At 44.5% G+C, this 23455-nt stretch overlaps 1 pseudogene; it reads left to right on the top strand.

Moving 5' to 3' along the window:
* LOC132901311 (zinc finger protein 850-like) overlaps positions 1–23455 on the top strand; it is a 495238-nt pseudogene that overhangs the window by 55932 nt on the left and 415851 nt on the right.

Here is a 23455-nt window from a genome sequence, read left to right as displayed (position 1 = left end):
GTGTGTGTGTGGGGGGGGGGGTCCTCTCTCAGTCCAAGTTGGCTGTGTGTGTGTGGGGGGGGGGGGGGGGTCCTCTCTCAGTCCAAGTTGGCTGTGTGTGTGTGTGTGTGTGTGTGTGTGTGTGTGTGCTAAAGCAGCCTGGATGTAGAAACACATGACACTGTTAGCTTGCAAACTAATTTAATACTTTACACACGAGTGAAGTTAGGAATTAATCAGTTTGTTAATTCATCAACAGTTTTGTTTTCCAGGTAGTAGATTTAAAGTGTGTCCCAGTTTGAATTCACTGGAAATTGTAGTTACTTACTTACTTACTTACTTACTTACACACACACACACACACACACACTTACACATCTATAAACGAGCGCTGTTACGCATGCGTATGAACAGGCCGAATCCCAAACGGCTCCTGGTTGGAGACGGAGTGCACTACTGTAGAAGCCTTTTTATACTTTCTATAGGGCGGTTTTGGAGAGAGCTGGGAGGCATTTGGGATTCAGCCGCAGCTAGCTGCTCTTTTGTTAATAATAATGATAATAATAATAAACTGAATCCCAAATGCCCCCCAGCTCTCTCCAAAACTGCCCTATAGAAAGTATAAAAAGGCTTCTACAGTAGTGCACTCCGTCTTCAACCAGGAGCCGTTTGGGATTTGGCCTGTTCATAATCATGATGATAATTATGATATAATAATAATAATAATTATTATTATTATTAGACTGCACGGTGGTGTAGTGGTTAGCACTGTCGCCTCACAGCAAGAAGGTCCTGGGTTCGAGCCACGTGGCTGGCAAGGGCCTTTCTGTGTGGAGTTAAACTGCTCACCTTGAATTCCATTTGGCCATTAACGGGGTGCTGAGTCATTATAATATCTCATGGGTAAAGTTCTCTGAAACTGTCTGTTTATACCACACCACACTGCTGCCGTGTCGCATTATGGGTCTATATATTTTCCTGCTTTTTTGTCCTTGGCCAATCACATCCCTGTTCACACCAAGCTGCTTACCTATTGCAGATTCAGTCTTCCCAGCCTGGTGCAGGTCTACAATTTTGTTTCTGGTGTCCTTTGACAGCTCTTTGGTCTTGGCCATAGTGGAGTTTGGAGTGTGACTGTTTGAGGTTGTGGACAGGTGTCTTTTATACTGATAACGAGTTCAAACAGGTGCCATTAATACAGGTAACGAGTGGAGGACAAAGGAGCCTCTTAAAGAAGTTGTTACAGGTCTGTGAGAGCCAGAAATCTTGCTTGTTTGTAGGTGACCAAATACTTATTTTACCAAGGAATTTACCAATTAATTCATTAAAAATCCTACAATGTGATTTCCTGGATTCTTTCCCCCCATTCTGTCTCTCATAGCTGAAGTGTACCTATGATGGAAATTACAGGCCTCTCTCATCTTTTTAAGTGGGAGAACTTGCACAATTGGTGGCTGACTAAATACTTTTTTGCCCTACTGTATTGATTTTGTGAAAAAAAAAAAAGTAAATGTGGTATTTTTCTACAGGTATACAGGAGCATACAGTGTGAAGAATACATTGATGCCAAAAGAGAGACGCATGTGAATTGGATGAGGTGAGCAGTACACTAGCTGTTGGGTCGTTTTAGTGATTTGATTTTACAGCTCCTCATTTGTTGGAAGAACTTTATCTCTGTGTCATTGATATCTCCACCATGCTTTCTCCAAGTCTGTAACTCTGATCTGATTTTTTGCCTTTTTCTGAAACGTTGTCTCACTCTTTTAGGTATGTGAATTGTGCCCGCAATGAAGAAGAACAGAATCTTGTGGCATTTGAGTATCAAGGGGGAATTCTGTATCGTTGCTGTCGATCCATTAACCCAGGACAGGAGCTCTTGGTGTGGTATGAAGAGGAGTACACCAAAGAACTCAGTCCTGCACCTACAGGAACAACCAGACAGCAAGGTGTTACTTTTGTCTAAGAGGTTATAGAGGTTATTTTTTGCATCATTTCGTGACATTTCTGAGCCTACCAGTGTTTCTGGGATGAAAGCTGTTGTACAATGCAGTCTGCAATAACTAGAGCATTCCCCAGAGAACTCATTTTGGCCTGTTCCACCAACCAGGTAGGTCTTTTTGATCATATGACCAACCAGAGAGGGTGAAGTCTATCAGCTTCCTTTGAGACACGTGAAGTCCGCCCACTGCATATCTTGCTATTGCAAAACTGACTACAGTGGTGCTTGAAAGTTTGTGAACCCTTTAGAATTTTCGATATTTCTGCATAAATATGACCTAAAACATCATCAGATTTTCACCCAAGTCCTAAAAGTAGATAAAGAGAACCCAGTTAAACAAATGAGACAAAAATATTATACTTGGTCATTTATTTATTGAGGAAAATGATCCAATATTACATATCTGTAAGTGGCAAAAATATGTGAACCTTTGCTTTCAGTATCTGGTGTGACCCCCTTGTGCAGCAACAACTGCAACTAAACATTTCCGGTAACTCTTGATCAGTCCTGCATGCCGGCTTGGAGGAATTTTAGCCCATTCCTCCGTACAGAACAGCTTCAACTCTGGGATGTTGGTGGGTTTCCTCACGTGAACTGCTTGCTTCAGGTCCTTCCACAACATTTTGATTGGATTAAGGTCAGGACTTTGACTTGGCCATTCCAAAACATGAACTTTATTCTTCTTTAACCATTCTTTGGTAGAACAACTTGTGTGCTTAGGGTCGTTGTCTTGCTGCATGACCCACCTTCTCTTGAGATTCAGTTCATGGACAGATGTCCTGACATTTTCCTTTAGAATTCACTGGTCTAATTCAGAATTCATAGTTCCATCAATGATGGCAAGCTGTCCTGGCCCAGATGCATCAAAACAGGCCCAAACCATGATAGTACCACCACCATGTTTCACAGATGGGATAAGGTTCTTATGCTGGAATGCAGTGTTTTCCTTTCTCCAAACATAATGCTTCTCATTTAAACCAAAAAGTTCTATTTTGGTCTCATCCATCACAAACTTTCAAGCACCACTGTATATAGTAAACCACAAGATATTGTTGTAGTTTTATTCATCATGCCCAGTTTAACCAGAAGTAGCGTAAAATGCATGCCCTGTGGATCCCGAGTGGCACAGCAGAAGTGTATTGTCCCCGTCATCCTCCCCATCATCCAGATATTGCCACTTTCAAATCCTTATGACGCCACAATCATCTGTGGTTGGGAGCTCAAGAGAGCAAAATTGTCTGGGCTCTCTGGGAGGGAGAGATGGCATGCTCTCTCTTCTCTGCCCTGTCAGTTACACTGGCCAGTCATGGGTGTGTGAGAGCACATTTAATAGGAAGTAAGTGGATTGGGCTTTTGTCCGAGTGTGCTTTGCCGCCCCCTGACATTGTATGAGTAAAACGTGGTCAACTGGTGTTTCTTGCCTTGGAGGAAGCACATGATAACCCTCCCTGGTTGGTAGCTGTTATGTGATACTGGAGAGGAGTCTGATGGGTGGGAATTGGCCATGGCTAAATTAGGGAGAAAATTGGGGGGAATTCCCTGTCACAGCAAACACATAATATAGGATAATGTCATACCTCCCCATATTACAGAAACACTGGGGGGGGGGGCTCATTATAATACCTTCAGTGCAATATAAACAGCTGGCTGGAAAGAAGTTAGTTGAAAACACACATGCAGTGTGTCTGAACCAAGCGAAGTTGTTAATTGGATAATGCAGATGTCAGTCAAACCCATCAACCATTATAAAAATCAATTGCAACACATTTGCTTTATTTCAGGAGCATATGTGATGGTTATATTATCAAGCAATTTAACAAGCAATACAATTTTAGTATTTTTATGGAATTCAATAATTCCACAAGAGTCATACCATGGAGAACTTATCTTTTTAATTATGTTAAATTTTAGCTCCTTAAAGTGCATATCACGGGTAAATTCAGGAGCAAGATCAATGTAATTCTCCTATTTTATATTAAACTTTGGTCAAATATCTATAACATTCTGCATTCTCTGAAATTTTTTTACCTTGCGCAATACCAGAAAAATTCAGTTGAAATCAAGCCATTTGAGGCGAATCGGTCCGCCTCTGGAAAAACTTGGCATTTGAATTTCCCGGGAAACACTGATTTTCGTGATGTCGCGTGCGTGACGCCTCCCTCTGAATCCTACGTCAGCGCTGGTTTGTTTATGAGAAAACGACCTGGTGGTTTTCTGCAAATTTCTTCAACGTCATCACGTAATTATTAAAATGGTTAACAGATGTATCGTAGGAGGGTGTAGCAACACCCATCATGATGGGATTAGTACTCATCGTTTCCCAAAAGACTGGACAAAGAGAGAAATGGGAGCGCTTGGTATTCGCAGGCTGTGCACTGAAACCGTGCAATCTCTCTCAGCCTGCTGGTGCTTCCGCAGGTGACGTCACGAATCTGGCTCCAGACTCCCTTGGGATTTTTCCAGATGCGTTTTATTTTATTTTTTTCTGCTGTCGACAGATGGCCTTGTGCAAAATTACCCTTCTGGATGAGTGTGTAAAGGGACATACTTTTCATATATAAAAAAATAAATTGTTCCAGGATATGCACTTTAAACTCTTGCAGCTGAAGAACTTCAACATGTTAAGGAACAAATAGTGTCTGATGAATTAACGAACAATTAAACACATGGAGGTTTGGTTGCTTTATTACTACAAATCACACCGTGGCGTTCTTCAAATACTGCAGTAAGGAAATTCCTACTGCTGCAGACCTACTTGAATGCCATCTGAACCGATGCAGTGTGTCCCTTTTTTTTTTATACGCCTACATTTAAATTAAATGGCTATTGTTATATGTCTTAATTTATGGATGTTGGCTTGCTTTCATCAGTTACATTAATATGAATCATGGGGCTTCACAAAATCCCACAAAACTTAATTTCATGAAATTAGTGTGTAATTGAAATAAGTGTTTTTAAACTTGACAACCTAATCCATATAAAAAATCCAGATAGAAAATACATATTTGCTTGTGTAAATGCTACTAGAAACTATTTGCAAATAAATCTATCCATATCGAGTTTGATAAATAAAGCCCATTTTTGGATCTTTTAGAACCTTGAATGTGAGGGCTGAGCTTCCTTCTCAATCCTGGATGAGATGTAAATAAGGCTAGGCTTGCCATTACCTAGACTTGACATGATGTTCAACAGGAACCAACAACTCCCCTTTGGTCTCTCAGACCCACGGGGCTATGGCCAATGCTGTGCATAGCTGCTGTTCCAGGACCTTATTGAATCTCCCAGTATTCCAAGCTAGAGGCTGCTATATCTTAGTCCGCAACCTTTTGTTTTTGTCTCAGTCTTAATTCATGTAGAATCTTGATTTTCAGTAAAAGCACTCCTTACATTGGGTTAGTGTTATATTTTATAATCTTGCTGCATTTTATGTTCAATTTGTTATTTTTGTCCTTTCATTTCTCCAGAAGTAAAGAACGCTCTGCTGCAAGTCTTTTCATGCTCCACATGCCCTCGTTCCGATGCATCTCAAATTTACCTCGACAAGCATATCCAGAGATGCCACTATGAAGAGTATGTGAGACTGCGAGAATCAGGAGAGATGAAATACAAGCTTCAGATCCCCTCCAAATGCTCCAGTCGTCAACCAACATCAACTGATATTATCCATTCTGATACTTCCTATAATGATATACAGAAGGAAATTCACCACTGCTCAGATAGTGGAAAGAGTTTTAGTTATCAGAATGCACTCAAGACACGCCAGCGCATTCACACAGGGGAAAAGCCGTATCACTGCTCACAGTGTGGAAAGAGTTTTACTCATCAGCGTAATCTCCAACGACACCAGCGCATTCACACAGGAGAGAAGCTGTATCACTGCTCACATTGTGGGAAGAGTTTTACTCGTCAGAGTGCTCTCCAAACACACCAGCACATTCACACAGGAGAGAAGCCGTTTCACTGCTCACTGTGTGGAAAGAGTTTTACTCGTCAGAGTCATCTCCAAACACACCAGCGCATTCACACAGGAGAGAAGCCGTATCACTGCTCACAGTGTGGGAAGAGTTTCACTCGTCAGATTGATCTCCAACAACACCAGCGCATTCACACAGGAGAGAAGCCATATCAATGCTCACAGTGTGGGAAGAGTTTTACTCAGCAGAGTAATCTCCGACTACACCAGCGCATTCACACAGGAGAGAAGCCATATCACTGCTCACAGTGTGGGAAGAGTTTTACTCGTCAGAGTGATCTCCAAAAACACCAGCGCATTCACACAGGAGAGAAGCCGTTTCACTGCTCACAGTGTGGGAAGAGTTTTACTCAGCAGAGTGCTCTCCAAACACACCAGCGCATTCACACAGGAGAGAAGCCGTATCACTGCTCACAGTGTGGAAAGAGTTTTACTCAGCAGAGTGATCTCCAAAAACACCAGCGCATTCACACAGGAGAGAAGCCGTATCACTGCTCACAGTGTGGGAAGAGTTTTACTTATCAGAGTAATCTCCAACGACACCAGCGCATTCACACAGGAGAGAAGCCGTATCACTGCTCACAGTGTGGGAAGAGTTTTACTTATCAGAGTAATCTCCAACGACACCAGCGCATTCACACAGGAGAGAAGCCGTATCACTGCTCACAGTGTGGAAAGAGTTTTACTCAGCAGAGTGATCTCCAAAAACACCAGCGCATTCACACAGGAGAGAAGCCATTTCACTGCTCACAGTGTGGGAAGAGTTTTACTCAGCAGAGTGCTCTTCAAACACACCAGCACATTCACACAGGAGAGAAGCCACATCACTGCTCACAGTGTCGGAAGAGTTTTACTCGTCAGAGTCATCTCCAACTACACCAGCGCATTCACACAGGAGAGAAGCCGTATCACTGCTCACAGTGTGGGAAGAGTTTTACTCGTCAGAGTGATCTCCAACTACACCAGCGCATTCACACAGGAGAGAAGCCGTTTCACTGCTCACAGTGTGGGAAGAGTTTTACTCATCAGAGTGCTCTCCAAACACACCAGCGCATTCACACAGGAGAGAAGCCGTATCACTGCTCACAGTGTGGGAAGAGTTTTACTCGTCAGAGTCATCTCCAACTACACCAGCGCATTCACACAGGAGAGAAGCCGTATCACTGCTCACAGTGTGGGAAGAGATTTACTCATCAGAGTCATCTCCAACGACACCAGCGCATTCACACAGGAGAGAAGCCGTATCACTGCTCACAGTGTGGAAAGAGTTTTACTCAGCAGAGTGATCTCCAAAAACACCAGCGCATTCACACAGGAGAGAAGCCGTATCACTGCTCACAGTGTGGAAAGAGTTTTACTCAGCAGAGTGATCTCCAAAAACACCAGCGCATTCACACAGGAGAGAAGTCGTATCACTGCTCACAGTGTGGAAAGAGTTTTACTCATCAGAGTAATCTCCAACGACACCAGCGCATTCACACAGGAGAGAAGCCGTATCACTGCTCACAGTGTGGGAAGAGTTTTACTTATCAGAGTAATCTCCAACGACACCAGCGCATTCACACAGGAGAGAAGCCGTATCACTGCTCACAGTGTGGAAAGAGTTTTACTCAGCAGAGTGATCTCCAAAAACACCAGCGCATTCACACAGGAGAGAAGCCGTATCACTGCTCACAGTGTGGAAAGAGTTTTACTCATCAGAGTAATCTCCAACGACACCAGCGCATTCACACAGGATAGAAGCCGTATCACTGCTCACAGTGTGGGAAGATGTTTGCTTATTTAGTTACATTTAAGACCTTCAAGTGCACTAACTCAGAGACATTGCATGATTTAAAGTTGTCAAATTAAATATGGTTGTTACAGTTTTGACTGAAAATGACCTGTACTTTGAACTTTATTGTTCATGTTACACTGGTCAACAATTTTTCAGAAGTTGTCTGCTTCAGAGATGAAGTTGGCTGTTATGAAATTTGGTGTGTTAAATTAGAAGTGACAGTTAATCAGCTGATTGGCTATGGCTTCCAAGATATTTAAGATTTTAAATTTTATACTTATGTACATTGTATAGATCGTAATGTTTTAAATATAAATTGTATAACTAGGTCTCTTCGTGTGTTTATGGTCCGTTTACATGATATTTCACCTATTCTCTTTATGTAACACTAGAAAATCAGCAAAAAGTTTATATAAATAAAATGTATTATGAACCAAACTGCAAAAACCAATTATGTGTAAGTACTGAATAGGTTTCGTCCTTATTCTGTGTGTACACAGTGGGTTTTTATTTATTTATTGGCAGCTTGTCGCTTGTATTCATGAAACGGAGCATCTCTTGTCAAGCAAAGACTTGATCTCGAGTGCATAGCACTGTATGATTTTTTTTTTTTTTTTTGAGCTGATATAAGACCAGTTTGTTCAGCAGAGTGATGTCAGTTGACTTATGAATGCATCATCAGTGACTTCTAGGAATAACCTAATGTCATGTATGATGCAATACCAGCTTCAGATTGCATCATTCATTGTTTTGCCAAAAAAGTAAGTACTATCCAAACCCACTCATAGATTTATTCATAGAGCCAATCTTGAAAACGAGCCAATGAACAATTTTATGTTTCATTTTCGTTCTCAGCGATCCAGAATTAGTAAAGTTTGTCTTTATTTATTTCAGAAGCATTTTGGCTGTAGACCAGTGTTCTATGACTGTTTTAAAATCTGTAACCTTATAGTGATGTTTAAAATGAGACTGTTAATGTTTTCTTTTGCTCTTAAGTTGTCATTAATTACCGCCATACAAATAATGATTTAACTGTAACACTTATCAGTGTAGTACTGCAGCATGAGACTAATTGTTCGTGGAATTATTACTGATCAGGATTTAAATGTTTAATGGAAATGTCGATCAAACCAAATGAGTACGGAGCACTTAAATGAAGCTCATCCAACTATATGCATCCACCTCGTCTCACTGGTTGAGGAGAAGGCATCAAAGTTGTTTATAATAATCTAGGAATTGTACAAAAACCTGAACAAAAATTCAGTATGCTTGAAGTTCTTTATCCTAATGTATGTAGCTAAAAAAAAAAAAATCTACGCAGTTGATTCAACTAATTATTTACAGACCCGTGGTTTAAATTCTGAAGTTGTTTCTGAATTTGCGGAATTTCTCAAACCTGGTTGTGTCTTTAGACAACAAATTAATTGTTAGAGACATTGATCACCTGGAAGACTCTGAGAACAGCATCCATGTCCATTCTAGATTCAGTAGGGGTGAATCAGAATGTCATAGGACCTAACCCTATTTTTGTTCAGGTTTTTGTATGATTCCTAGTGGCCACACTCTCAATCTAGCACTTGCATTTGTATTAAATATAGAAAATGTAGTCATACTTCCACAGTCTGATTCTCCCTCAGACCATTATCTCATCTTTTTTGAAATGTCTTAATAATATATTGCACCTTACACACCATCACATCAAAAGTACATTCACAGCAACTACTGCATAAAGTTTTATCAGTAGTTTCCCAGAGTTATCGACTATGATTGGATCCCCATTAGACCTCACAGAACTTGATCAGACAACTGAATGCTTCGAGTCAACATTCTGCTTTACTTTAGATAATGTAGCTCCACTTAAAAGAAAATAATTCAGGAGAAAAAAAACCTAGCACCTTGGTATAACAATCACACGTGCACCTTAAAACATACAAAACACATGTAAAATTAGAAAATGGTGTCAAACAAAATTGATAGTATTCCAATTAGCATGGAATGAGAGCCACTGGAACTCCAGAGACAAGCTTCTAATGCTGCTTGTTCAATGTTTCTCTCCACCATAATAGAAGATAACAAAAATAATTTTAAATTTTTATGGAATACTTTTGCGAAATTAACTAGGAATAAGACCACCACAGAAACATCCAAACCTTCAATATATAGTAGCGATGGCTTAATGAAGTTTTTTTTCAATGGCAAAATTGAAAATATCAGGCAAAAATATCAAACTATTAATTTGAAACTAGACAATTTGATAAGTATCCAACACTATGACTATGAGCAATGATTTTTTTTACACTCCTTAAAGTGACCGAACTAATTTCACTTATTCAATCAAAATCTTCAACTTGTGGGGATTTTTTTTTTACCCCTTACCTATATGATTCTTTAAACAAATAACACCAGAAGCAAACAAACCTCTTTGAAAAGCAATCAGTTATTCTTTTAGCAATGGCTATGTACCTAAATCCTTTTACCTAGCAGTTGTCAGACTCGATTAAAGAACCTACCTCAACCCTTGTCAGCTGTCCCATTATAGGCCAATATCAAACCTCCCTTTTATCTCCAAAATCCTAGAAAAAACTGTGGCATAACAGTTATGCTCATATCTACATGGGAATAACATCCATAAAAGGTATCAGTCAGGATTTAGATCTCATCATAGCAGAGCCACAGCACTGGTTAAAGTAGTAAATGACCAACTAATGGCTCCTGATCAGGGGTGTGTCTCCTTGCTTGTGCTGCTTAACCTTAGTGCAGCTTTTGACACCACTGATCATTCCATTCTCCTGGATAGACAAGAAAATGTCATTGGAGGTAAAGGAATGGTCCTCTGCTGGCTCAGGTCTTATTTAACTGATCATTGTCAGTTTGTATGCGTAAATGGTGACTTTCGTATGCATGCTAAAGTAAAGTTTGGTGTTCCAAAAGGTGCTATCTTTGGCCCACTCCCCAAAATAGGCTACCTCTGGTTAGGATTAGGGTAGGGTGAGGGTGAAAGTTTTCCGTTGCCCCAGCAAAAGCTGGGGCCTGCGTTCTGCACGGGCCTGTCCAAAGTCCATCTACTCTCTCACCCCCCACAGCCCAGACACCACACTCCCGAGCAAACAATCTTTCTGTACCTTAATCTGGATGTTGGTCAAAGGGGTTGGTGATCAGTCTGATGGTCCTCAACCAGGGTTCGGGAACGGGATGAGGGGAAGGTCTAGATCCAAGATTTGATCTTAGTGGTTGAGATTAGGTTTAAGGGTTGGGAGGTTAGGGGTTGGGGTTAGGTACTGGGATCACGGTTAAGTTTAGGTGTAGAGGTTGTGGTTAGGTTCGGGGGTTGTGGGGAATAGCCCTTAAAACAAGTCTGATTGACTGGATACCCCCACTAGGCTTAATTGTCTGCTTACACTCGGACCCTTCTAATTCTGTATACAATACCTTGACCCCTTTACTGTTTTAACCTCAAAACCTTCTAATTCTTGACCTATGACCTTAACCACTTAACTAGCCATAACTTCGTTCTTAAACTCTAAATGTTCTGCTTCTTAACCCAAAACCTTCACCACTGATCAGCAATGATTGCGATTTTTTACCTCAAAATTCTCTGTTTCCCAAGCCAACCCCTTGACCAATGACGGATACAAGATAGATAGATAGATAGATGGATGGATGGATGGATGGATGGATGCCTGCCCACCCGCCCCTCCCTCTCTCTCTCCCTCTCTCTGGTGGGTCCAGAGTTGGAATTTGTACTCAAAAGAATAATCCCTGAATCGGGAAAATTCAGTATCAAAAAATTATGCTCTATAGCAATTTAGTTTCTTGTGACGTTCTTGGGGATTCATACGCCATCCCCTATGTTGTGCATTGACCATTTCTAAGACGAACCAAGCCTTCTGTTGCAGCATAGGCTCCAGCTTGCCTGCGACCCTGTAGAACAGGATAAAGCGGCTAGAGATGATATGAGTTGTTGGCCTTAAGTGGAGCCCGGTACATGAAAGGGTTAATTGGTTCACCTGCGCTAATTAGCGGAGCGCGTGTGAGTGCTCAAGGGTGTATGGAAAGTTTAGAAGCTGGGAGATGCCAGCAGGCACACGGTTTTGGAAGATTGGAAGCTGCGTTGTCGCAAGCTTGTGGATTACTTGTCGGGAGTTCGTGGATGTGGATTTATGTGCTTGTAGGATTGACTGACTTTTCTGGTTGGTGAGAATAAGGCTGAACTGCTGAACGGGCCGCCGTGCGCACTTTACAAACTGAACCGGCCTTTGCACGCACTGCCTTTCGCCTTTCCTACTGCGCTGTGTTCAACCTTTTTAAGTTAGTAATGAACTTTTGTGTTTAAAGCTTTTGAGTTAAGTTTCAGTATGACTGAGGAAGAGACTGAAGACCAGGATTTCTCAAATGAACAACAACTGTTTAAGTTAATTGCAACATGCAGAGGGAAGCTTGGTGTTCTAACACATAAACGTAACGAAATCAACAGCCTTATTGAATCCGGCCCAGATAAAGAAACTGTTGAGAAACAAATTAAGTTATTTGAGGGATTTTTCGTTGAGTTTAATAACTTGCAAGCATCAGTACAGAGATTGATAAAAGAGGACTATGAAAGAGAGGCCGATCATACAGACTGGTACGAACCAAAATTTCAGTTTTACAAAGCCTTCTTGGATGGCGTTATAAAATGGGTTCAGTGCGAACAAAGTGATGAAAAGGAGGAAGCGGGTGACAAGGAAGAAGAGGGACAGTGTGAATGTGCCTTCAATATTAAACCCCAGGATAGTACATCTCAAACAGCTCCCAGTGTTCCGCAGAGCTATAAAGCGACACGCGTTCTCAGGGGCGCCGCCAGAAATTTTGGGCCCCATGAAAGATTAGAATTTTGGGCCCCCCAACTTTGCCCACCCTCGTCACAATTGCACTATTGTCATTATTTGACTTTTGATAGCCCATGGACCTTGAATTTGTGACTTTGTTATTACATTTTATGTATTAACCTACCAGGGACTAGATGAAAACTGGTCATGCCTTCTTGTGCTAGGACAATTGGTAGTGAAATGTGTGATGTGACTGCTAATAAATCATAGAAAAAGTTTTCTACCCAGCATCAAAATACCTATGGAAATCCCATGGATTGTTATGTGTTAGGTAGAAAGCTGTGTGTACTGTTCTGCAAAAGAAATATGTTCAAAGCAAAGTGTGTCTAGACAGAAATTTGAGAATAAACAGAGTTAGACTATTGGTTGTCCCTCCATGGACCAAAAGTTGTTAGGACTGGGACTGTTTTGGCCTCTAGAGGCCGCTGTTATTTCCTTTTCTGGTCATGTTTGTTTTGGCCTCTAGAGGTCACCACTGTGTTTTGTTTTTGTCTTATTGCCTGTTTCCTGCCCCGCCCTGTCCTTAATTAGTTTGTGTATTTATACCCCTGAGTTCAGTCCTCTTGTCACGGAGTCTTTGTGCTGTTATGTTTAGCTCCAGTGTCCTCTGTACCGTGTTCCTTGTCTTTTTGGTTTTGCACTTTGTTTTGCTTTGCTTTTTGGACTTTTTTTACCTAGTATTTACTGTTTTTTGGATCTTCTGAGCGTTGGTATTTTTGCCTTTTCTTTTCTGTTTTTTTGGCTTTTGTTTTGTACTTTGGATATTTATTTTTCCCTTCATCTTCTGAGCATTTTGGTTTATTTTCGTTGGACTGTATATATTGTAAATAAACCATTTGATACTTTTCTACTTCTGCCTCATGCCTCTGCATTTGAGTCATCCCCCTGGTGGCCTAGTGGGGGTTTGCTGGATTATCACACCAGCGAACCAGGTTCGAATCCCAGCAAAACCCTAACAGAAAGACTATGGACGCTCATGGATGTACGCTCACCAGCCAACATGAGGCCCTTGCTCGCCACGAGGAACTGCTTCAGCAAATTGTGAAAACCCTGGCACAGCTGACACCACTGCCTGCATCTCCTGATCCGGCTCCTGCTCCTGCTCCAGTGCCTCCTGCCACACTGTCTCCTTCACCTCGCGAACCCAGCCTTCCTGCACCACAGAGGTATGACGGCAAGCACGGTGAGTGCCGGGAGTTCCTTACCCAGTGCCAACTTACCTTTGAGCTCCAGCCTACCACCTACACTACGGATCGCCGCAAGATTGCCTTTGTGATAACCTTGTTAGCTGGTAAGGCACGAGCTTGGGCAACGGCCATCTGGCAAAGACAGGGACCTGAGTGTTCTGACTTCAAGCTATTTACGGAGGAGATGCTTCGGGTTTTCGATCAGGCAGACATCAGTAAAGATGCAGCCAGGAAGCTCATGTCTGGCCGACAAGAGGGAAGTGTTGCAGACTACGCCATCTCTTTCCGGACCCTCGCAGCAGTAAGTGGATGGAATGAGACTGCCCTGGTGTCAGCCTTCCACCATGGTCTGTCTGACCCCATCAAAGACGGTCTGGCTTCTATCGGATGCCCAAGTGACCTCGAAACTCTGATCTCACATTCTACTCGCCTTGACAACAGGATGAGAGAACGCCACCAAGCCTTGAGCCCCCCCAGCCTCCCTACCTCTACCTGGAGACTGTCTACCTCCTTCAGTGACTGTCCAGAACCCATGCAAGTGGGTCGTACTCGCCTCTCCGCATCTGAGAGGGAGCGCAGAAGGAGGGACAAGTGCTGCATCTACTGTGGCAAGCCTGGTCACTTCCGAGCATCATGTCCCGAACTCTTGGGAAAAGGACCGCCCCGTCCAGCCGAGGGAGGGTTGTGACGGGGCCTACCCTCTCTCCCGGACTCCCTGGCCAAGGAATCTACATCCCGGTCTCCATCTCCTGGGGTGAGTCTGTCCACTCTTGTCAAGCCTTGTTAGACTCAGGGGCGGCTGGAAACTTTATGGATATCCACTTCGCCCAAAGCATCAATGTCCCGACTGCGCCTCTTGAAGTCCCACTGTCTGTGTCTGCCCTCGATGGCCAAGCGTTAGGTGATGGAAGAGTCACCCAAGTTACTTCTCCAGTCTTCCTCCAGTCTCAAGGTCACAAGGAAGAAATATCCCTGCACCTGATTCCTTCACCTGAGTTCCCAGTTATTCTAGGTCTTCCTTGGCTTACCCGCCACAACCCTCGTATAGACTGGGTCACTAGCCAGGTTGTGGAGTGGGGTCCTGCTTGCTATGCCTCTTGTCTGCTCTCTAGCTCTCCTGTGTCTCCTGCCAAGCCTCCCGATCTCACCGAGTTATCTCAAGTTCCCACAGAGTACTGGGATCTCAAGGAAGTTTTCAGTAAGAGCAGGGCCACCGTTCTCCCTCCGCACCATGCCTACGACTGTGCCATCGACTTGCTCCCTGGGACTACCCCTCCTCGTGGCAGACTGTTTTCCCTCTCTCAGCCAGAACGCAAGGCCATGGAGGAGTACATCAAGGAGGCCTTGGCCTCTGGGTTCATTCGACCCTCCACCTCACCCGCTGGTGCCGGCTTCTTCTTTGTCGGCAAGAAGGATGGGGGTCTCCGGCCATGTATTGATTATAGGGGCCTGAACAAGATCACTGTGCGCAACCGCTATCCCCTTCCGCTGATGTCCACAGCATTCGACCTGCTCCAAGGCGCCACCATCTTCACCAAGTTGGACTTACGGAACGCATACCATCTCGTCCGTATCCGACAGGGAGACGAGTGGAAGACCACCTTTAACACCCCGTCAGGGCACTACGAGTACCAGGTCATGCCCTTCGGACTCATCAATGCACCAGCTGTTTTTCAGGCCCTTATCAACGACGTCTTGAGGGATATGATTAATCAATACGTTTTCGTCTACCTCGACGACATCCTGATATTCTCCAAGACCTTACAGGAGCACCGCCACCATGTCCGCCAAGTCCTCCAGAGTCTTTTACAGATGAATCTGTTTGCTAAAGTCCAGAAATGCGAGTTTCATGTCCCTGAGGTCTCCTTCCTGGGATTTATTGTACGAATGGGGCAACTCCAAATGGACCCAGCCAAGACCCTGGCCGTCCAGGACTGGCCTACTCCCAAGTCCGTTAAGGAGGTTCAGCGGTTCTTAGGATTTGCTAACTTCTACCGCAAGTTCATCAGGAACTTCAGCTCCATAGCAGCACCTATGTCGGACCTCACTAAAAGGACTGGTGGTTCCTATGTCTGGTCCCCTCAGGCGGAAAAGGCGTTTAATGACCTCAAACACCGCTTTTGCACGGCACCTATTCTGGTTCTCCCGGACACCTCCCAACCATTCATCGTGGAGGTGAACGCCTCGGACAGTGGTGTTGGCGCGGTGCTCTCTCAATGCTCGGAAGGGAAGCTGCACCCTTGCGCTTACTTCTCCCACCACCTGAGCCCTGCGGAGTTCCGCTATGATGTGGGGAATCGGGAACTGCTAGCGGTTAAACGAGCCCTTGAGGAGTGGAGGCACTGGCTGGAGGGAGCGCAACATCCATTCCTGGTGTGGACGGACCATAAGAACCTGGAGTACCTCCAGCGAGCCAAGAGGCTGAACCCACGACAGGCTAGGTGGGCTTTGTTTTTCAGCCGTTTCAATTTCACCTTATCATACCGCCCGGGCTCTAAGAACGCCAAACCGGATGTGCTCTCCAGGCTGTTCTCACCCAACAACAGGGAGAGTGAAGTTGGGCCTATTATCCCTGTATCCCGGATTGTGGCTCCTGTCCGCTGGGGTATTGAGGAGACCGTTCGACAAGCTCAACGCCGGGACCCTGATCCTGGGATGGGGCCACCGGGCCTCCTGTACGTCCCTTGTCAAGCCCGGACCAAGGTTCCCCAGTGGGGTCACTCTTCCCCTCTCACCGCCCAGCCGGGAGCTTGGAGGGCCCTGGACTTCCTGAAAAGACGCTTCTGGTGGCCTAACATGGAGAAGGAAGTAAAATCATTTGTCCTGTCCTGTGAGGTCTGCACCAGAACCAAGAACCCGCGACAGCGTCCCCAGGGTCTCCTGCATCCTCTGCCCATTCCCCGGCGTCCCTGGTCCCACGTGGCGGTCGACTTCATCACAGGTCTCCCTGAGTCTCAAGGTAACACTGTCATTTTGGTCATTGTGGACAGATTCTCGAAGGCCTGCCGCTTTATACCACTGTGCAAACTCCCTTCTGCCCTTGACACTGCTAAATTGCTATTTAATCACATCTTCCGAGTCTTTGGTCTTCCACAGGACATCGTCTCTGACCGGGGGCCCCAGTTCTCCTCCCGAGTGTGGCACGGCTTCTGCAAGCTCATCGGGGCCACTGCCAGCCTCTCCTCTGGGTTCCACCCCCAGTCCAATGGCCAGACGGAGAGGCTCAACCAAGACCTGGAAACCACCCTGCGAGGCCTGGCTATGGATAACCCGACATCGTGGAGCACCTGGCTGCCATGGGCTGAGTACGCCCACAACACCCTGCAGTCATCGGCCACCAAGCTGTCGCCGTTCCAGTGCCAATTCGGGTTCCAGCCACCTCTGTTCCCGGACCAGGAGGAGGACGCTGGGGTGCCCTCGGTCAACCAATACGTGAGACGGTGTCGCAAGACCTGGAGCAAGGTCAGGAGGACACTCATCCAGACCTTCAGTACCAACCAGACTCAGGCCAACCGCCATAGGAGACCTGCCCACACTTTCTGCCCTGGGCAGCGGGTTTGGCTGTCCACCAAGGACCTTCCGCTGTGGGTGGAGAACTGCAAGCTTGCTCCTCGCTACATTGGCCCCTTCAAGGTTGTACGCAGAGTTAACCCTGTCTCCTACCAGCTCCAGTTACCACGTACGCTAAGGATTAACCCCACATTCCATGTTTCCCTGTTGCGGCCCGTACTGACGTCCACGTATGCCCCTGCCCCTAGGAACACCCCCCCCCCCGCATCTTCCAGGGTCAGACTGTTTTCACCGTGTGCCGCCTGCTGGACTCCCGCCGGGTTCGCGGGGGTCTCCAATATCTTGTGGACTGGGAGGGCTATGGCCCTGAGGAGCGCTGCTGGGTCCCAGCTCGGGACATACTTGACAAAGAACTTTGTCGGGACTTCCATTCAGCCCATCCTGATCGTCCTGGGAACGTCAGGAGACGCTCCTGGGGGGGGTCCTGTTAGGACTGGGACTGTTTTGGCCTCTAGAGGCCACTGTTATTTCCTTTTCTGGTCATGTTTATTTTGGCCTCTAGAGGTCACCACTGTGTTTTGTTTTTGTCTTATTGCCTGTTTCCTGCCCCGCCTTTCCTTAATTAGTTTGTGTATTTATACCCCTGAGTTCAGTCCTCTTGTCACGGAGTCTTTGTGCTGTTATGTTTAGCTCCAGTTTCCTCTGTACCGTGTTCCTTGTCTTTTTGGTTTTGCACTTTGCTTTGCTTTTTGGACTTTTTTTTACCTAGTATTTACTGTTTTTTGGATCTTCTGAGCATTGGTATTTTTGCCTTTTCTGGTTTTTTGGCCTTTGTTTTGTACTTTGGATATTTCTTATTTTTCCCTTCATCTTCTGAGCATTTTGGTTTATTTTCGTTGGACTGTATATATTGTAAATAAACCTTTTGATACTTTTCTACTTCCGCCTCACGCCTCTGCATTTGAGTCATCCCCCTGGTGGCCTAGTGGGGGTTTGCTGGATTATCACACCAGCGAACCAGGTTTGAATCCCAACAAAACCCTAACAGGAGTGTGTCCGTTATTAGCAACACTTTAATCTAGCAAACTGTATATGGTGCTCGCTCATTAAAAACTTCAATCCTAAAGCATTTATGGGTTGTATTGCTGCTTACCTCCTTCTCCAAAGGGGGGTGGTTCAGTGGTTTGGTAGGGCAGAGGTCCCCCTGAGGCTGAATGTGTGCATATTTAGGGCACCCCATTAGTTATGAAACTGGTTATTAGCACCAGCATAACGTAATATTTCATCTTGTTTATCACACAAGTCAGTTCAGTTATTACAATGGAAAAAATGTCACTGTACAAACTGTAAAAGTGTTCTCTTGATAGGCTAATCCAACCACGTTCATATTGTTCATTTACCATTCGCTAATATTTTGAACACACATGTGAGCGATAGCTACCTTTCTTTGGGAAAAACTGAGTGACCAGTTGCCTGCCTTTCCGGTCCCTCTCAGCTTTCAGCTGCCTTTCTTTACGTTTTTGACAGCCACTCTTCATATTTAGCGATCATAGACTGTACGCACTCCACTGCTGGCTGGCTGGCTGCTGCACCACGACACAGCAGCAACTTGCCAGCAAGTAGCATTGCACTGATCAGCACACAGATTTAACGCATCGTGCTTCTACCAGAACTGGACCGTACCATTTTGCAAAAAGGGGAGGGTTAAATGACAATATGTTGAAGAACTCAAGAAATAGACAACCTTGTTCAATTAGCTAATTTTACCAGATGGAATATTGCATTGTTGTTATTTCAAAAGTCTTATTAAAATCATTAAAAGCATATTATCAGCCCCTTAAAGGGCCCCATGGCAGTGCTGGGCCCCTAGAATTGTTCTAACCTTTCCCCCCCGGCGGCGCCCATGCGTCATGGTGCGTTTACACGTAGCCGGATATCTATGAAGACACATATTTATTTATGCAGTTGCATCTCTCATTTACACGTAAAAGGAGGTTTCGGTCACTGAAAACGGATATCTTTGAAAACTCCGGGCAAAGTGGAGATTTCTGAAAACTCCGTTTTCATGCCTGCGTGTAAATAGTGGAAAACAGAGTTTTAGGTTTTCCCGACATCACGATATGCGTCACAGAACAATATTTGCGTCAGGCGCTCAATATTTTGGTTTGATGGTCTCATGGATGCAACACAGGTGGTCGTCCTTTTTACATATTTGCAAACACTTTTGGTTTGTTTGCATTTGCAAATAGGACTACAACTGCTTTATGAGGAGCAGAGGAGAAGAACTCCGAGGAGGGTCGCAGTTTTTGAGGCACTTTTCCTCCCACCAAGACAAAGGCTTGCTGCTTACCAACATCGCCGCTTTTGGATCCGACCTGGGCAAACTGCTGGTGGCTAAACTTCACAAATGAAGTTGTTCTCCCGGAGGAATGGCACGAGAACTTCCGAATGTCGCAGTCATCGCTGCTCTCGCTTGCGGAGTTACTGCATCTCTACATTGAAGGCCAGACGACTGTCATGCGGAGCCCAGTCAGTGTATTGACAAAAGTAGCCTTCACCCTATATTATTTAGCTGATGAGGGTAGAATACAGAAAATGGCAAATACAGTCGGGCTCTCTTGGTCGATGGTTTCCATAATAATCAGACAAGTGTGTAAAGCGATTACTGTGCATCTTGGTCCTAAGTACATACGACTGCCGGCAACAGAAACTGCTGTCCAACAGCTTGTGCACGGATTTCAGCAAGCGCACGGCCTCCCCGGTGTCTAGGTGCTGTAGACGGCGCACACACACAGAGATAAAACAACCTTCAGCCAATTCTACAGATTACATTAACAGGAAAGGCAGGTATACATTAAATATTCAAGCTACCTGTGACTACAAATATCCATTCATGGAGGTGGTGGTGAAAGGTTCAAGGTATTTGTAATGTCCCCTGAGGGCAATTAACTTTGCAGCCAGCAAAAAAAACCACGCACCAACAATAAATACAGTCACAATTGAGACATAAACCAACTATAAATAATTAGAGCAATAAAAACATTCAAGAAGAAGTGTTTAAAAGGACGGTTACAGCAGGTAAAAATGAGTTTTTGAATCTGTTGGTTCTACAACCTTTTAAAACAAATCTGCGCCTGGATGGAAAAAAGGGAGAACTCTGAGAACGGGGTGACTGGGGTCAGCTAAAATTGCCTGTGCTTTTTCAAGTTATCTGATTTTATGGAGAGTGGAGATATTGTTCAGGGGAGTATTGGCAATTTTTCTACAGAGACTGATAATGTTAAAAATACGGTTCTTGTTTTTCTGTGTCAGCAACCCAAACCAGCAGATAAAAAGTAAGAACAGATTCAGTAAAACAACTGTAAAACATTCTCATAAAACTGCCGTCCATGTTAAAATTCCTCAGTTTATGATAAAAATGCATACGTTGGTGAGCTTTCTTGTATACATTGTCCACATGTTTGTCAAAAGTAAATCTGTAGTCGATTATGGTACCCAAGTATTTATACTCCTCCACAACTTCAACTACCTGATCACTAATATATACAGGGGAGATGACATCTTTGTTTTTTCTAAAATCAATGATCATTTCTTTAGTTTTGCTGACGTTTATGTCTAAAAAGGATGACTTACACCAGTTAATAAAATCAGACACCACTGAGCCATAATCAGGATCATCTGACTTTAAAAGAGACACAATAACAGAGTTGTTAGCAAACTTTAAAATATGCCATCCTGTGTGCTAGCTTTGACACAAATTTGTGTATAAAACAAATAAAAGGGGGGAGAGAACACAACCCTGTGGTGAACCAGTGGAGGAGAGCTGAGCATCAGATAAAACATCGTTGACCCTGACATGTTGGGATCTGGTGGTTTAAAAATCCATCAACCAAGAAATAAGACCAGGGTCAATGTTATGTGTGTTCTTTAACCTATTAGCTAAAATATGTGGCTGGATACAGTTAAAAGCAGAGGAAAAATCAATAAAAACAAGACATGCAAAGATGTTAGCTGCCTCAAGGTGTGAGAGCACCAAGTTCAGTAAAGTGCATATGGCATCGTCCACCCCTCTACCTGGCCTATAGGCGAATTGCAATGGGTCCAAGCTGGTTTTCACAGTGGATAATAGTGCATTCTTAACTATCTTTTCAAATGACTTCATAACAAGCGATGTAAGGGCAACAGGCCTGTAGTCATTCAGCTGTTTTGGAGCTCTGTTTTTAGGGACGGGGACAATAATGGAATCTTTCCATGAGCAAGGGACCTTATTGAGATGGAGGGAGCATCTAAAAATATAGCAAAAAATATCAGATAACTGATCTGCGCAATTCTTGAGTAAGTGGCCACTGATACCATCAGGACCTGGAATTTTCCTCTCCTTCACACCCTGGAAAAGTCTCCGGACCATACCCTCCTCAATGTGGATGGGATTTTGGCCCACTGTCACAGCCTTAAAATGGGATTGTTCCACTGCAAAGTTGTGTGTATTAAAACAGTTATAAAAAACATTCAGTTCATGGTCAGACATGTTGCCATGGGAAATAGGACATTTTTTGGTTTTCATTTCCATCATGGATTTCACCCCTTCCCATGCAGGGCGGGAGCGACTGGCACAAAGCAAGTCCTCCACTCTATCTTTATAGCTACACTTGGCAAGCTTAAGTTCTTTCTTAACTTGTTTTTGTAGCTCTCTATACTTAGTAGTGTCCCCCTGATAAAAACAAATGCTATGCTGATTTATTAAGTTTTTAACTGATTTTGAAATCCATGGTTTGTTGTTCGGAAAGAAAGAAACCTGTTTGAGTGGAATAACCAAGTCCTCACAGAAGATTGCATATGCTGACACAGTCTCTGTGAGATCATCTAGATCAGTACAGACCTCCTTAAACAAGGCCCAGTCTGTACAGCTGTAGCAGTCCTGTAGACTTTGTATTGAGTCCTCCGACCAAACCGGAACCAAACATTTCACTGGCTTGTGTTCCTTCAGGACTGGTTTATAGGACGGAAGTAAATACACGGCGTTGTGATCTGACAAACCAAGTGGGGCTCTGCGCACGGACTTGTAAGCACCCTTCACAGAACCGTAACAGAGGTCCAGACATTTTCCATGGCGAGTCGGACAAGTCACATACTGGTAAAAATTACACAGGGACTTCCCTGGTTTACAATGGTTAAAATTGCCCATGATAAGGACCGGCGCATCCGGGGAAATCCCTTGTAGCCACTGCAGCACCTTGACTATAACCTGGGTTGCTAACTCGGCATTAGCTTTCAGGTGAATGTAGACAAGTGTTACAAATAACTGTGGAAATTCTCTTGGTAAATAAAATGGACGAAGGGACAACAGTTCAATGTCGGGGGTACATAGTGACTCTCTGATTATCACCGTGCTGCACCAGTTCTTATTAACATAGAGACATAAGCCTCCCCCCAGTGATTTACCTGTCACTGAGGCATCTCTGTCCAAGTGAACAGGCTCCCCAAAGCTGTCGATCCCCAAATCGGACTGGGGATCATGATCTTTGAGCCATGTCTCAGTCAAGGCAAGGAGACAAGCGTTCTTATACTCATGTGAAAACTTGACGTTTGCCTGGAGCTCGTCAATCTTGTTGCGAAGTGACTGGACCCATGTGTGCTCCACCCACACGTATTGAACCGTTACAGTGGTGCTGAAACCCTGGATCGAGAGTGGAGCACCAACCGATCAGCCCCATGGAGTCCTCCCCGTTTGCCGACCTGGTCCACACCCTCGCCATGGCCCAGCAAAGCCAGCACCAGGCGCTTGTCACCCTCCGGAAGGAACAAGAGCGGCGCTTCGAAGCCCTGGTGCTGGCCCAGCAGGAAGACCACGAGGCGTTCCGGCACCTCCTCGCGTCGGCGGGGTCCACCAGCGCTCTGGCCGCGGGCCCGTCTCCCCTGTAATCAGACCTCAATTCACCAAAGCCTGATGCAAAACGAGGCATTGGGGGGAGCACAGGGGGTGAAGGTGTTGTGTGTGCACGGGGATGTTCACAGCTACCCTTTGGTGTCGGTCCACATTTTTTTCAGAGGGGAAAAATTTATAGTGAAGGCGGCGGTTAATCCTCGCCTTACCCACTCTTTAATTTTGGGGACTGATTGGCCAGGATTTCGGGGGTTAATGACACGCTTAGTAAAGAGTGGGTC

Source organism: Neoarius graeffei, chromosome 17 (assembly GCF_027579695.1).
Source record: "Neoarius graeffei isolate fNeoGra1 chromosome 17, fNeoGra1.pri, whole genome shotgun sequence".
NCBI classification, from domain to species: domain Eukaryota; kingdom Metazoa; phylum Chordata; class Actinopteri; order Siluriformes; family Ariidae; genus Neoarius; species Neoarius graeffei.
Note: the sequence above shows the minus strand (reverse complement) of the source record. Positions and strands in the feature narration are given on the sequence as shown.